Consider the following 15320-nt stretch of genomic DNA (forward strand, 5'->3'; position numbering starts at 1 on the left):
ACTTGGCCTTCTTGTTGTTCATACAGGGTCTAGGAGCGTTTTAAACAAGAGTGCTTTGCTCTATGGTTCATGGCGAGCACCCATGAAAACAGCCCTGGACCAAGTCCCACCACCTTCTAGGATCAACAGATTCCAGCAATAATTGGATACTCCAGGCTCGACTTGCTATTGGCCCATTGATAATTGGACGATTACACGAATTCCGCTCGCTTAGCACAACAGACTTTGAGTACTTCAAATGTGAACAGAAGGGTCAATTTGAGCGTACTTTTGAAATTTACGAGAAGCAAGCCTCAGCTTCACATTAGCTTAAGCCAAAATAGGCCACTCGTTAGCTTCATTGAAGATGAGAATTTCAAAAAATGTTAGCTTCATTGGCGATGAGAATTTCAAAAAATATGATAAATAATTTTATCAAATTTTCAACTGAATTTGCTACAGCTCAAAATTATTTTTGAAAGATATTTTATCTACAGAATATTATAATTTTAATATATAATATCATAATTTTAATTTAAGATGTCATAAAATTATCAAAAAATATCAATTTTAAATATTTTATCTATTGAATGTCATAATATTAATCTAAAATATCAAAATTTTAATCTAAAATATCATAATATTGTCAAAACTATCTTTAGAAAGTATTTTACCTACAGGATGTTATAATTTTAACATAAAATATCATAATTTTGATTCAAAATATCATAAAATTATCAAAAAATATCAATTTTAAGATATTTTACTAATAAGATGTCATAATATTAATATAAAATGTCATAATTTTGATCAAAGATATCATAATATTATCAAAATTATCTTTATGAGGTATTTTATCAAAATGATATTATAATTTTTATATAAAATATTATAATTTGATCTAGAATATCATAAAATTATCAAAAAAATCAATTTTGAGATGTTTTATCTTTTAAATGTCATAATATTAATCTAGAATATCATAATTTTGATATAAAATGTCATAATATTATTATAAAATTATTAAAAAATATCAATTTTGAGATGTTTTACCTACCGAATATCATAATATTAATCTAAAATATCATAATTTTGATATAGGATATCATAATGTCATCAAAACTATCTTAAAGAGGTATTTTACTTATAGGATGTCATAATTTTAACATAAAATATTACAATTCTAATCGAGAATACCATAAAATTATCAAAAAATATTAATTTGAAGTTTTTATCTTAAGTATGTCATAATATTAATCTAAAATATCATAATTTTGATTTATGATATCATAATATTGTCAAAACTATATTTGAGAAGTATTTTATATATAAGATGTCATAATTTTAACATACAATGTCATAACTTTGATGTAGGATATCATAAAATTATCAAAAAATATTAATTTTGATATATTTTACTTTCTGTATGTCATAATATTAATCTAAAATATCATAATTTTGATTTAAGATATCATAATATTACTAAATCTATTTTTGAAAAATTTTATTTACAAAATATTATAATTTTCATATAGAATATCATAATTTTGATTTATGATATCATAAAAATATCAAAAATATAATTAGAAGATGTTTTATCTACAGGATGTCATAATAATAATCTATAATATCATAATTATAATTTTAATTTATGATATCATAATATTGTCAAAGCTATCTTCAGAGATGTTTTACCTATAGGATAACAGAGTTTTAGTCTAAATATCATAATGTGAACCTATAATATCATAATTTTATCTTTGAATGTCATAATATTGTCAAAAACCATCATGAATAAAAATCATAACATCCTGACTTATTATATAACTTTTTCAGAAAAATTATATGACATGCTGTGTTCAGAATTAAAAAAAAAAGAACTCCATTTGAGTCTACCAAACATAGTAATTTCATTTAACCACCAAAGGAACTACTGTAATAAAGAAACTACAAAAAAATTATAATAAAAAATCTATAGATAGCTTTTACTTTTTGATGAATGGAATATGTTACTTAGATAGATAATATTATCTAGATACTAGCCAACAGTCTCAGACGCATAATTCTTGCTATGAATAAATCTCAGACATCTGGACACTAAAGCAGAAACTCAACAAAATGAGGAAGAAGAGAGAGAAAAGAGCAACATTCATAATGTCCAATCAGACTTCAAAATATAAAAATACTTCATTTTGAAGAAAAAAAAATTTTGATCATATTTAATTTAAAAATAGATTATGACGTATTAAACAAACAACAGCCTCCATTTTCTTTAAGCCTTCAAGCATTGGTTTGATGCAGACGACATCTATCACATCATACTATGAGTGTGCTATATGTACCAGTTAAATAACCGATGCACTCCACATTGATTTTCTACACTACGGACGGTGTACAAAGAATTTCGCTTTTAACAATAGCAGCGTTCATGAAAATTTGTAACAAAAAGGTCCACTTTGGCCTTCTTGTTGTTCAAAACAGGGTCCAGGAGCATTTTAAACAAGAGTGCTTTGCTCTATAGCTCACGGCGAGTACCCATGAAACCAGCCTTGGACCACGTCCCACCACGTTCGAGGATCAACAGATTCCAGCAATAATTGGATGTCCAGGTTCGACTTTGGCCCATTAATAATTGAACGGTTACACGAGTTCCGCTCACTGAGCACAACAGACTTTGAGTACTTCAAATGTGAACAAAGGGTCGATTTGAGCATGCTTACGAAATTTACGAGAAGCAAGCTTGTACTTCACATTAACTTAAGCCAAGATAGGCCACCCGTTAGCTTCATCGATGATGAGAACCTCAAAAAATATGAGAAATAACTTTGGCAAATTTTCAACTGAACTCACTGCAGCTCAACTCTACTAAGTCTTAATTCCAAACAACTAGGGATTATATATATAAATTCTTTTCCTACATCCCACTCTATTTAAGAGCTATATATTCTGAAAGATATAGTGATTTCAAGTCCTTTTTCACTACTGTATCCTGTATGATTTTTGACCTAGCTTTGTCTCTCTTTCCTCCTACATATATCAAACCACTTCTTGCTGATACATCCTTCGACTTATATTGTACATATCTAAATCATATAAATCCTCTCAATTTGTCTTCAATCAGTACTACCTCTACATTTTTACAAATGATTTTGTTTCAAATTTTCAGTTATCAAATATTATTTAGGAAAAGATAACCTGGTATTTTATCCAATAATAGTGATTTAATCAGCCATTAGAAGTTTTGCATGTGTTATTGTAGATTGAAATGCATTATAACGAAGGCTTCACTGTTAGTTTTCATGCTACAGTTACAATAAAGTTTGAGCACAGGTCGGGAAAGGACTGCTTTGATCTTCAACAGGTCCCTTGAAGGTCTGAAAAATCCTCTGACCATTTCTTTTGTCAAAAAGGGGCATATTTGGCGATCATGGTACATAATAACAATCAAAGCCCCAAAGCATTGGCCAATCAAATGCTAGCACATGTCAACATACTATCTGCAAGCAATAGAATAAAACTTTGGGGAGTGTATTAAGATGTGAAAGCAACCCAAGGAGCTTGGGGCAAAGGAGAAGAATTAAATTAGGAGCAGTTGGTTATGCTGCTATGACATCATTCATCAATAAATCAAAATTTCTAATACAAAATTAAATGATATCAATTCTTACTTACTTCTCAAAGCAGAAGTCGCAATAGAGGCCTCTGTCAAGAAATATTATATTTTTAGCTACCTACAATTCCTCAATGATTTTTTAAAAAAAAAAATAATATTCCATGACTTTGATGGATAATACTGCCCTTAGACACCAATTTCTTTGGGCAGGTGGCTTATCCTCAATTGTGGTAAGAACTGCCATCATTGGCACCAATAGATGGGGACCTGAATGAAAGGGTGGGTGTACAAAGAAATGACACTGCATCATTACAAGCCACATATCAAGGTAAGAATATGACAGTCAGGACCCAAATAACAGGCTTCTTTATTAGCAGTCATTTCAACCCATCACCAATGCAACCCACCATAATGCCTTTGGTAATTAGTAGTTTTTTTAGTGCATCATTACTTTAAAATCATGATAAATTCCCACACAATGAAAACTGGAATTTCTCATAGAAATTTAAAACAAGAATGAGGACTAACATGGGAGCCAGCCTGGTACCATGGATTAGCAATTCCTACCTCTACTTATCGCTCCCCTTGCTAGCATGGATTAGCAATTCCTACATCTACTTATCAAAATCTTTGAAAGATTAGGAAATGGAAGGTGGGGAAGGGACAACTATAGCAACCATCAACTTAGATAAGATGGCTGCAGAAAAGATTGCATGCCTAAAGTTAAATAGTCAAAGGCACAAGGGTCCATCATACCGACCCTACCAATATTTAAGTTTCCCAACTAACAATTTGCCTTATTTGCAGCCTACTTGAACTGTAATAACGTGCCCTAGAATTTGAGGAGAAAATAGAAGTACATGAAAATGAGCAGAAATGAAATGGCATAGTACTATCATTCAGTCAATCAACATCCTTATATTCGCAGGAAAAAAACATTCGATCCCCAAAAGATTTAGCAGAATGAATCTGGAAAGAACAAGCAAACAGTAGTGCCTACCAGACATCTTGGAAAAAATATATATTTAGGAGAAAGGAAAACAATTTAATCAGGAAATGAGAGTAAAAGGTACTAGGTACCACAGCATATCAACTGAGAAAAATTTAAATCTTTAATTCACAGTAGCTGGATGATGAGCGAGTGCTTGGTCTCTTGAGATGGGTCGCTTGGTTATTGGATAACACAAATACAAGCTGGGTTGCCATGGTCATTGTCATCTAGCTCTCCTGGTTCACTGTATCAAAAATGGCAACTGGTTAAAAATTTAGGAAAATGGTCCTCGTTGTGTTAAATGTAGACAAAAAAAGCTAACACTCTACCATTGCAAGAAGTATATCAGTACTTGAAAAGATATATAGACATTCAAGATCAAACATAAGTTCTGCAAGGAATTGAATTACCATTAGATGCTTAAAACATGATGGAAAACTAGCTAGAGGATCTACACAAAGTAAAAACATATTCTAGTGCCTTCATCTACATTCCATGCCATAATTTTCAAATTCTAAAAGATTCTTTACGAACAGTAAGAGTCAAAATGAATGCATATCTGAGTCAAGGCTGCATGCGTGAAATCAACCATCTAAGCATTGGTGCTAAATTTTTTTGGTCAACTTGGGGCCAGTGAGAAGCATACCTTGAAGCCTACCGGACAAGTTGGTCGGTAGGGAGACCAAACAAACTTTTTGCAGTTTAGGTATCAAATCAGAGAGCAGCCAATCAGAATTTCACTTAGATGTGAAGAGAATCTAGACAAGAGAGGATGATAAGATTTGGTATAGGGAATCTTTTTCTTCTCAGGCATAAAGTAGAAAACAAAGAGTTAAACACAGTCCTGAAACATTTGCAAATAACTGGTCCACAGGTTCCATCAGATGAAAATGGAAATTACAGAAAAAATTAACTGCGGAAGGAGGCTTAGCTACGTGTCAAACATGTCAATCCTAGATACATTTGTACAAAGTTGCATAACACACATAAATGCATAATTATGTACTTACCTGTAGTTTTCGTAAAATATAATTATAAAAAATTTAATACATACATCCCCTATGAAATGTTAAGCACAGAAACTTGTTTGATAGTTCCAATATTGTGATATAAATTGCAAATCCCCTAAGACTCAGTCTAAGAATTTTAATTCGAAAGAATACTCCAGTTGATAAAAAAGAAATGGCTCCCCTCATTCGAGAATCTGGATAAACCAACCTTTTCCAGAAATTTTCCAAAAAATATTCCATTTCATTATAAATCATTTTCCCAAAAAATTCCGATTATTAGAACAACTATCCTAATTCTAAGAAACATGATCCACAATGGGTACAAAAGCAGGTCCTCTATAGAAAACTATTTCAGCTCTATGCAAGACTTCTTAGTAACCATGAGATTGCCATAGAAAGGAAATAAGAATGAGGCAACAGGCAACCATACAAAACCTGGTGTCCATTTAATTCGGTTACACCATCTCTCGCACAAGTTAAAAGTTTTATACTTCTCACCGTAATCATTTACATCATGCATCATCCAGTCAATCCAATCAACTGGGAAACCTCTATTGTTGATTATTTTTCTTAACTGACCCTTACTTCTTATTAATTCATGAAAGGGCATCATGGAAAACTTCTCTCTTGCATGATCTCCTGAAAGTAGGTGTTGAGTGGATTAGATTGCTACAACTTGATCAGGTAGAGCTGAAATGGACTGGATATGGGTTGCATATTAGTAAAACACACATCCATATCCACTTACATTTAGGCAGATATGATTATGGATTTGGAATCCAATTGGACCAGGGAAAAGTATTTAAGTTCATAGTAAATAAATACCGATACCAATCAGAATATTCATAATCCATATCAATCTAAAACATGTATGCATAAAACTTGGATGCGATAATAAACAATATGGATATAATTGAGTATTTATAATATCTTTATCTGTTCTAAACATCTACATGAGTTAGTTTAGGTGATGGAATGAATTAATAAAAGATATTAAATAAGTAATTCTAAAATTTAAACAATATTCCAATAATCATTTAACTAGAATTACAACATAGAAATATCAATCAGATAAAAAGAAACTAACTTTTTGATATGCTAATATACAAATATTTCTGTATATTGATATCTTAATATATGTTTCCTGATAATACATCAAGATCCATATCCATATCTAGCTTCTGAATTCACCGGCCCCCCACCCCCACCCCCTTTTTTTTTTGTGTGTGTGTGTGTGTTTTCAAAAGAAAATCATTAAAAGCAAGTCGGATGTTCAACCAAACCAAAACCCAAAAATGAAAGGAACCCAACCTAGAAATAACGAAAAGATTCTCCAAATTACAGATATCACTACCGTTAGAATGAAAACCCACTAAAAAAGCCAGCCATAGTCCAAAAACTCCAACAAAACATTACAAGGCTTTTACCCAGACTAGAAAGAGAAATTTAAACCAATGTACCATACCAATCTGAGTTAGGAATTCAAATAAATATCTATATATGAGAATATGCTTAAACAGATAAAGTCAGACTATATTTGATTCACTACCTAAATCAGTGGGGCACCTGCCTGCTAATCTTACTAATGTTGGAATAAGTGACCATGGTTTGGATCCAAACCTTGATGAGATATGTAGCAGACTAGGATTGATTATAACATTTTGTTCATTCATCTGCTGATAGAACTTTGCCCACATCTATGCTTTATCTTTTTGAGGCACTAATCCATACCTATGGCATGCTGGTCCAATTAAGATCCTGCGATCCATTCTATTGGCATGTAGTCCTCAACTTGACCCAAAGATCATCAGATCTAGAGAACACTTCAAAATCTTTAATAACTAAAGTTTTTGCACAAAGAAATGAGCTTTCAACACAATCATGTCCAACAGCTTGTTATATCAGATAGATTACTTAAGTCTAAAAAATTCTGATGAGCTGCAAGTATAAATCAAAATGGAACAGGTTAAACTATGTACAACTTCACGAGGTTAGGATTTGGTAATGTCTAAGCAAAGATAGGAGATCTGCACACTGCCATATGACCAGAATTCAAGATGTATATAGTAAATTATGAAGGATATGTCGTATGACTAAAGAGCAGATTTCACTGTCCACATATGACTTTTGAAGCATATAAGAAAAAAGCTCATTAGATATTTGTCAAGTTTCTGGGAAAAATTCTTTTAGTTAAAATTTTAAAGAAAATTCAGTGAAGATTCAAGAAAAACTAGAGAGTAAGTTAAAAAAAAATAAGTTGCTGAAACTAGAAGCTGGCATACGTTTCAGCTCATAATGAAAAAGTCAAAACAATTAAGAAGAAGGAATCACAACTTTGATCTCAAATTTGTTATCATAATATTAGACCACATATTTCCAAAATCTCCCTCAATAACAGTTGAGTTTCAGAAACAGTAGGCCTCTGTCCATAATAACAGTAGGGTTTAGCAAGAAATAAGCACTTCCAAGTTCCAACAAACAATCTCTCATTGAGTAATCAATTTGTTAGCAACAATATAAAAAAATATAAGCAATTAATCACAAGATATCCAACTACCAAGTTTGGTCTACATCAAAGAAGGCTTTTGAATAATCAAAGAAAGAAAATTTCTGCTTGAACGAGGATATTGTTCTCCCCCACCCCACCCCGGGGCACTCCCCCAACCCTTGCACCGCCCCCTGTGCCAAACACACACGGCCGTGCGCACGCACACATGCACACACACAACACTACCCCTTTCTCTCTTTTCCTTTGGTTGATGAAAAAGGTAATGGATTGAACTCTTCTACTCACTAATTGTGAATGAAACAGTTTCTGAAATATGACTGAACTTCAACAGACAAAAGAATAAATCCACCTATGTTTTGTAGATAGCCAGTCCCAAACCTGGATAAAAGAGGAGGGTTCAGTAGGTGGATTACCAACATAGAACTATAGTCACATCCTATGAATATGAATTTGTATAAGTTGAGTGGAGCTTGAATAGACAAAAGAATCTTTTTACAATAAAAATCCAACTCCACATATTAACATCTCTTCCTTCCTAGTTAAGGATAGGCTGATCTTATTGTTTTCTAAGTCCAAAGAACTCTCTTAACTTGCAAAACAATAACAAAGTCTACAACACATTTGGATACTCATGGAACTCAATACAAGAAGACCATTTCCTAATGACAGTAAAACGCCCCAAACTCAACTACGGCTGAAGGGAAACTTTCTTACTCTACATGGCAGATGTAATGCTCTAAGACATTCCCAAGCAGTCCCCTGTCTCAGCTCAGATAGGGCTTCTACATAGCGGCTCAAACGCCCAACTGCATAATTTAGTAAATACAAAACAAAACACATAAGCATTCCTATAACTGCAATTAGACAAGTAGTCCCCAACTAACTGCAGCTTAGTCTTCTAGTTAGGGTCATATCTAATTTTCTGGTAAACCCTTAAGTATTAGCTTGCATTTATTGTGCTTATTTCTGATTAAATAAGAAGCCAAAATATATTCACTATCAGATTTCCACTAAGAAATGTGTTCCACTATTAGGCTTATTTCAGACCTTGTGATCATCCAACTAGTGGTTATATAGATGCAAATGGTCCAACCAAAAATTTGATAGTTTTGAATTATAGATGTCAAAATCAGGTGGCCATGGGCCTAGTGTCCATGCAATATTTAAAGTGCAAAAATGGGAGGTGATAAAAAGGAAAAGAAAGCCTAACAAAAGGAAGCGCCAGCTTGTTGATCAGTGGTTTATTACTCTTTAAGTATACTGCAACCATGTCACCTACAGCTTAAATTTCCAATTTAAATTGTAGACTCGTTGGACTCAAGCAACTATACAGCAATAAGAACCAAAAGGTAACAATTTAGAACATGTTAAAATAAGCTTCGGTACCATTTATGAACACTCCCAGCATCACTCACACTATCAGCTTTCTTGCAACTGTTAATTACACATAAGACTATAATTCCATTTTTAGATTTAAAACATTATATGATTTGTTACCTGAATATGACAAAGGTCCATCAGAAGTTAACCAAGCTTCAAATCACAAATCCCTAATGGTTGCAAATTGCCACCAAAACTTAGCTCAAACTTTCAAATATCTTAATTCCTAACATGTAAATAGAACTCCAATTTGGCCATTGAACAAGTATTTCACTCCACAATACATAACCCCAATATGATTGCCTTTTTTGTCTCTTTGCAGGTGTTATGCAAAAACCAGTATAGAAATTTTAAACATATAACATTACATAGTTTATCACTCTTTGATGCTAATACCAAATGGTTGGGATATGTAGGACTCCTAATGAGCCAAGCCTGGCTGATCAAATCCAAAATTTTGAATAGGCCTGGCCCAAAACCTGGCCTGATGTAATATTAAATCTGGGCCCTTTATAAACCAGGGACAAGGGTTGTCAGTCGTGGTTATTCTAATTATGATAGGCTTAATAAGAGTACTCGAGTTTCTGAATACTCTAGTTCCTGTTTTTCCTTTATATTCCCCCATATAAACTTTTTAACTGAAAAATGTTGAAAAACAATGGCTCAAATGACAAAGTCAAAGTATCCCATGTTGACGAATAAAATATTGTAAAACACCCACAATAATCAAAATAAACAAATGGATTCCAAACAGGGATTACTATAACAGTTAGGAAAAGTCAACTGCATATTCACTATCCATCAATCGATGGTATGCATCTAAACTTATTATCATTTGGAGCATACTGCAATTATCAATCTTTTTGCAGCCTTTCAACAGAGAAAATATAGTCTATTGAGACCTAAAAGTGCTAAAGCATCTTAATCTGTAGCTTCACCCAATCTGAATCTTTCCCAAATAACGAAATCAGTTTTTATGGGATTTCACAACCAACAATTTATCCTCAATCCTTGTGCTCCTACAGAGAACATCAGCAGGCATCTTGAGTTGAGTAAGAACCATTTTCACCTCTTTAAAAAGTTAATGAATATATAGTCCATACAACTACCCACCATTACAAGAAGTAATCATTAACCATGCAAAATCTTTCACCGAGATTTGAACAAGCCTATGGATGCCTTATTGTAGAAGGCCGTTTCTTCAATAGAATATGCTCCCCTAATTTAAATTTCTTTCCAACACCATATATGAATAAAATCTACACTATCACAATCAATCATTTGTCCTACGCTTACATTTGCCTTCCTCAAGTTCGAAGCTGGAACAATAGATTGATCTCCAATGGAGGCCAACTCTAGATCATCAGTTTAAAATCATTTTCCAAGTGATGAAAGATTCCTTATCCACATATAAACAATGTTTAACTCTTCTTTTGGTTTGCACACCTTGTACAGAGCCACCAATACAATAAGAGGCATTCGTTCAAGATATACCATATAGAGAATCCATTTGCACTTGCCAAACTCTGCACAATGATCAGCGTGGGCATCAAACATTGACTTGCAAGACATAAGAAGGTGAGATGTTAAATGCCCAGATGATCAAAATATTCCTTCAAAGCAAATATATGTTCTTCCAATTAGGCGAGTTTTGTCTTGGCCCTCTCAAGGAGAATATCTGAAATGAAATAAGGTGTTCTTGAGGTTCATGCTCTTCAACAAGTAACAAGGACTACCATATTTGTTAAAAGACAAGTGACACTAATCACCATTTTTGTCTTCATGCTCTTCAACAAGTAATAAGGACTACCACATTTGTTTAAAGAAAAGTGACACTAATCACCATTTTTATATTTAATAAATTGAACTTCAAGGGCAACCAAAAGCATCAAAGTAAAAAACTAGATTGTTCTAGTTTGTTCGAAATGATTATTAAAAAGATGATATCATTATCTACAAAGTCAAGACAACAAGAATTCTCACTGTAAATATACGTGAGATAATAAATATGTAGCAACATGACAGATTTTATTCCATCAAGGTTGCTAAAATTACCTTTAGATAAATTCTCCAAAGAATCATAAGGAAATGGTAAAAGTGCATGACCGAAGAATCATTGTACCCATCAAATAAAAGCTCTAGTAAACATGGTTACAAATTTTCCTAAATGTCAATGCTTCAGATAGTTCTTGTTTTGTGGTTCTTTCCAACTTGCTGAATACTTGACCACTAATAAGAATGTATTCTGAAAATGTTATAAATATAAAATTATGTTATATGACCTCTGTTTATCTTCTTAATGAAAATTCCAGACGGAATTTTCCTCCCTCCTCAAAAAAACAAGGTCATATTATACATGAAAAGCAAGCCCATCTATAATTTCTTGAAGTATTCTATTCACATACTGAATGAACAAACCATAGGTTAATGTAATTTTTCCTTGATCATAGTTCATTGTATTTGTAAACAAAAGGTCATTGCCCTCTTAAGCAGGCTGAATTGTAGTAGTACAACCCAACCAACACTACCCACTCATTTTAATTTTATTAGTGTACCACTCAAGTATGAGATCATCATGAAGTTATCATACATTACTTGTGCAATTGTCTAGTCATTAATTGATCTCCACCCCTGTACAGGATTGTCATGTTCTGCCCAATATTAATATGGTGCAAGTAACCATTGTTGATTGTGACCGGTATCCAATGATCTAAATCTGGACATAGCCCAAAAGTTCTTTAAACAAGAAAATCAATTGACAGAATCTCTTTGAGGGAACGTTGCTACTTCCCTGCAATCTCCAAGTGGATGTTGGGATTTCTAATAAGAATCCACCCTTCCTACCAACCTGAACAATCTTGTTGGCAGCTATTCCACAATTTTCAGTTATTTTCCAGCAACCGTTTTAATAGTGATTACTTGCTAAAAGTTGGCATGGCTTCCCTTCATCCACCATGTTCCTTGGAGATGAAATTTCACAATGAAAGAGCAACAAAATATATTCCTCCTTGACAATCCAGCTAACCAAGTAATCTATTTTTCTCTCAGATTTCTCTACTTTGTACCCTTTATCACTCTGGTCATCAAAGGACACTTCTAAAAATTGTCCTCCCTTTATTGTTCTGCAATTTACAAAAAAATTGTATATCTAGTTTGTTTGGTGTATTTATACTTATGTCTCTCAGTGTAGCACCTTAAACCAACCTTTTTCCCCCTTTGCCACTATTAACAGAATTGTGTTCTAGATAGGCTACAAATTCATCAAATTAGGTTTTGGATTCTGTTGAACCAGATCCAGCCACAGTAAATACATGTTTAAAATTTAGGTTGACCCAGCCGATTGAAGAGATCAAGGATGGATTGGATCAGGTTTGCACTTCAAAAATAAATTGCTCTCATCTGCTTTCGGGAAACAGCCAGAATTAAAGCCATAGTTTTATATTCAATCCTCCGAACACCACAAAAGTGGAGCTTTAGATAGTTAGGTCCTCATTTTGGTGCAAATTGTAATTATTATACAGATTTTAAAGTGATTAGGCTAGCAAGGAGAGTTTAAGTCAAAGACAAATAACTAATAAAAATTATAGTCCCCCATAATTGTCTGAATGGTCAAGGAGATAAAGCCAGGTTTTTGCAAAATCTTTAACATGAAAAACGTGCCATTAGCAACTTTCTTAGGTGGAAATCTAACATGACAACAAAACCATGAATATAAAATGTAACAAGAAATTAACCACAGATCTATGGAATAAGCTGGAATCCTAAAGAAATGACCAATTAATTCCAGGAGCAAACTTATAATTTTTTTTCAGAATAAATTTCCCAAACGCCTCAAACTAATTCACAAAAACACAGAAAAATATGGGATGAAACAATAAGCAAACATGTTAGCAATGCTACAATACCTAAAATGTCTTACAAGTGACATAGAACAAAGATATTAGAATGATATGAGCAGGATCAGGCCCATATTATTTTTTCAAGTTGACCATAGAAATGTTAATTCAAACAGAAATTCAAGTATGACATTCTGTTTTGCAAAGATTATTGGAACACTCATTTAAGCCCCAATTCATCAAATGCACATTTTCTTCTTCTTTTATATTGTGAGAAAACTTAACTTTTATATATTCTGACTAAATTGATGGAAAAATTAATGCTTTTTGCTTTTAAGCCTCTTCAGGTGTTCCTCTTCCTGATCTAATCTTCCAATCGCATCCATACAGTTCATGTAAGATAAGCCCTTTCAAACTAAATAAGATTGAAAAAAACACTACAGAAATCCACTGCATAACAAACAATAATTGGTAGCACCACATACTCCCAAGGCGGCAAAGAGATAGACATAAATGCTTTTATACCCGTAAATGAACAAAATTAAAAATATAAATGTAAATATTGCACAGGTTAATACCAATATAAAGCAAACTGAAGACGCATGAGATTGAACAGAACCCTGTCGAAATTGCAAAATATAAACTGAACCAGAAACTTACATTCGAGTATGAATTTAACTATGGAGAAGAAACCTACATGGGTTCAAATTCTTTGATTTCAACAAGTTCCTTTCCCACCATATCCATCCACTTCACCTCCCTCTTTCCGACCTCTTTTGGACCAGACCCTGATGACTTCTTAAGGATGCTTTTTAGCAAGGTCTCAACTTTCCCATGGACTGATCCATCAATCTTCTCAACCACCATTTTTTATCTGGCAATCTCTCCTCCACGCCATGAATAATTGGACATGGACTAGAAGAAGCATGCTGGATATCTTCCGATTTCAAAGCGCAAGGCGAGTAAAGGCGGAGGGATGACTTCGAGGAGCAGATGAAGGGGCAGTAGGATTTGCAGGAAAACACCCTCATGAAAATAGATTTGAGACCAGCATATTACAACTACTTAAAGCCCAACTTATGACACAAAAAAGCAACAAACATTGGGGGAAACCCCTTAAATCAGACAATTCAACTTCAAGCCTCAACCATTTTCACCAGACATCAGAATTCTCAACAGAAACCCCAATAAAACTCAAGGAAACACAAGGAGAAAAACACAACTGCAAATAGGCACCAAGAACCAAAAAGAAAACAGAAATTTATAAAATTTCTTCAAAACAACAAAACCCAACATCAAGGTTCAACCTTTAAACATCTAATGAGAACTCAAAGAACCCCAAACAGGAAAAGAACAATAAATGCATTGGATAACAAACAAAGCAGAGGGGAAACAGCTTTAAAACGGGGAAGGCGGAAGAAAAAGATGATTTTTCTTCCGCCAGTATAACTCCGAGGCCACACAAAAGATGAAACCAGCAAGGGAGGAAGAAGGAACAGGGTCCCGGGAAAAAAGTAACCAAGCAATAAAGATGGGAACTTGCTTTGCAGCCAAATATCAGAGAGAGAGAGAGTTAAGGTTGGGGAGGAGGACCCAAAAGGCTAAAACACCAAGCAATCTTTGATGGGCACCTCGCATCCAACGGAGCCCCGGTGTGCGAGTTGTTAACCACTCTCTCTACTGGTTGAAAAGTTAAGCTAATGACTGTTTAGATTCCTTCAATGACCGTGTCCAAAAGAAAATGACCGTGTCCGTTTCTCCCCTTGGTGATGGGTCTTTAGGTTTAGAAATGATTTAATTATTCAACGAAAAATACGAAACCTTCCATAAAAAAAGTAAACCCGACATGTTCTTTTTCCGTCAACCCGAGATTTTAACCAATGCATTTGATCTGACATAAGCCACTACGACACGAACATGGATGAGCTGATCTCATGCACCTTTGACTCAGCTTACAGGTCAAGCACCAAGAGAGATGGTAATTTGGGTAATTTAACCCAAG

At 33.6% G+C, this 15320-nt stretch overlaps 1 non-coding gene across 1 annotated transcript; it reads right to left on the reverse strand.

The window, feature by feature from the left end:
- Positions 1-4598: 4598 nt before the first annotated feature.
- On the reverse strand, positions 4599-14988 carry LOC105053350 (uncharacterized). The gene is made up of 2 exons (XR_012134830.1): positions 14016-14988; positions 4599-4827 (listed from the first exon to the last, which is right to left on the reverse strand). It is a non-coding gene; the product is annotated as an uncharacterized protein (transcript).
- Positions 14989-15320: the final 332 nt, after the last annotated feature.

Source organism: Elaeis guineensis, chromosome 10 (assembly GCF_000442705.2).
Source record: "Elaeis guineensis isolate ETL-2024a chromosome 10, EG11, whole genome shotgun sequence".
In the NCBI taxonomy this organism is placed as follows: domain Eukaryota; kingdom Viridiplantae; phylum Streptophyta; class Magnoliopsida; order Arecales; family Arecaceae; genus Elaeis; species Elaeis guineensis.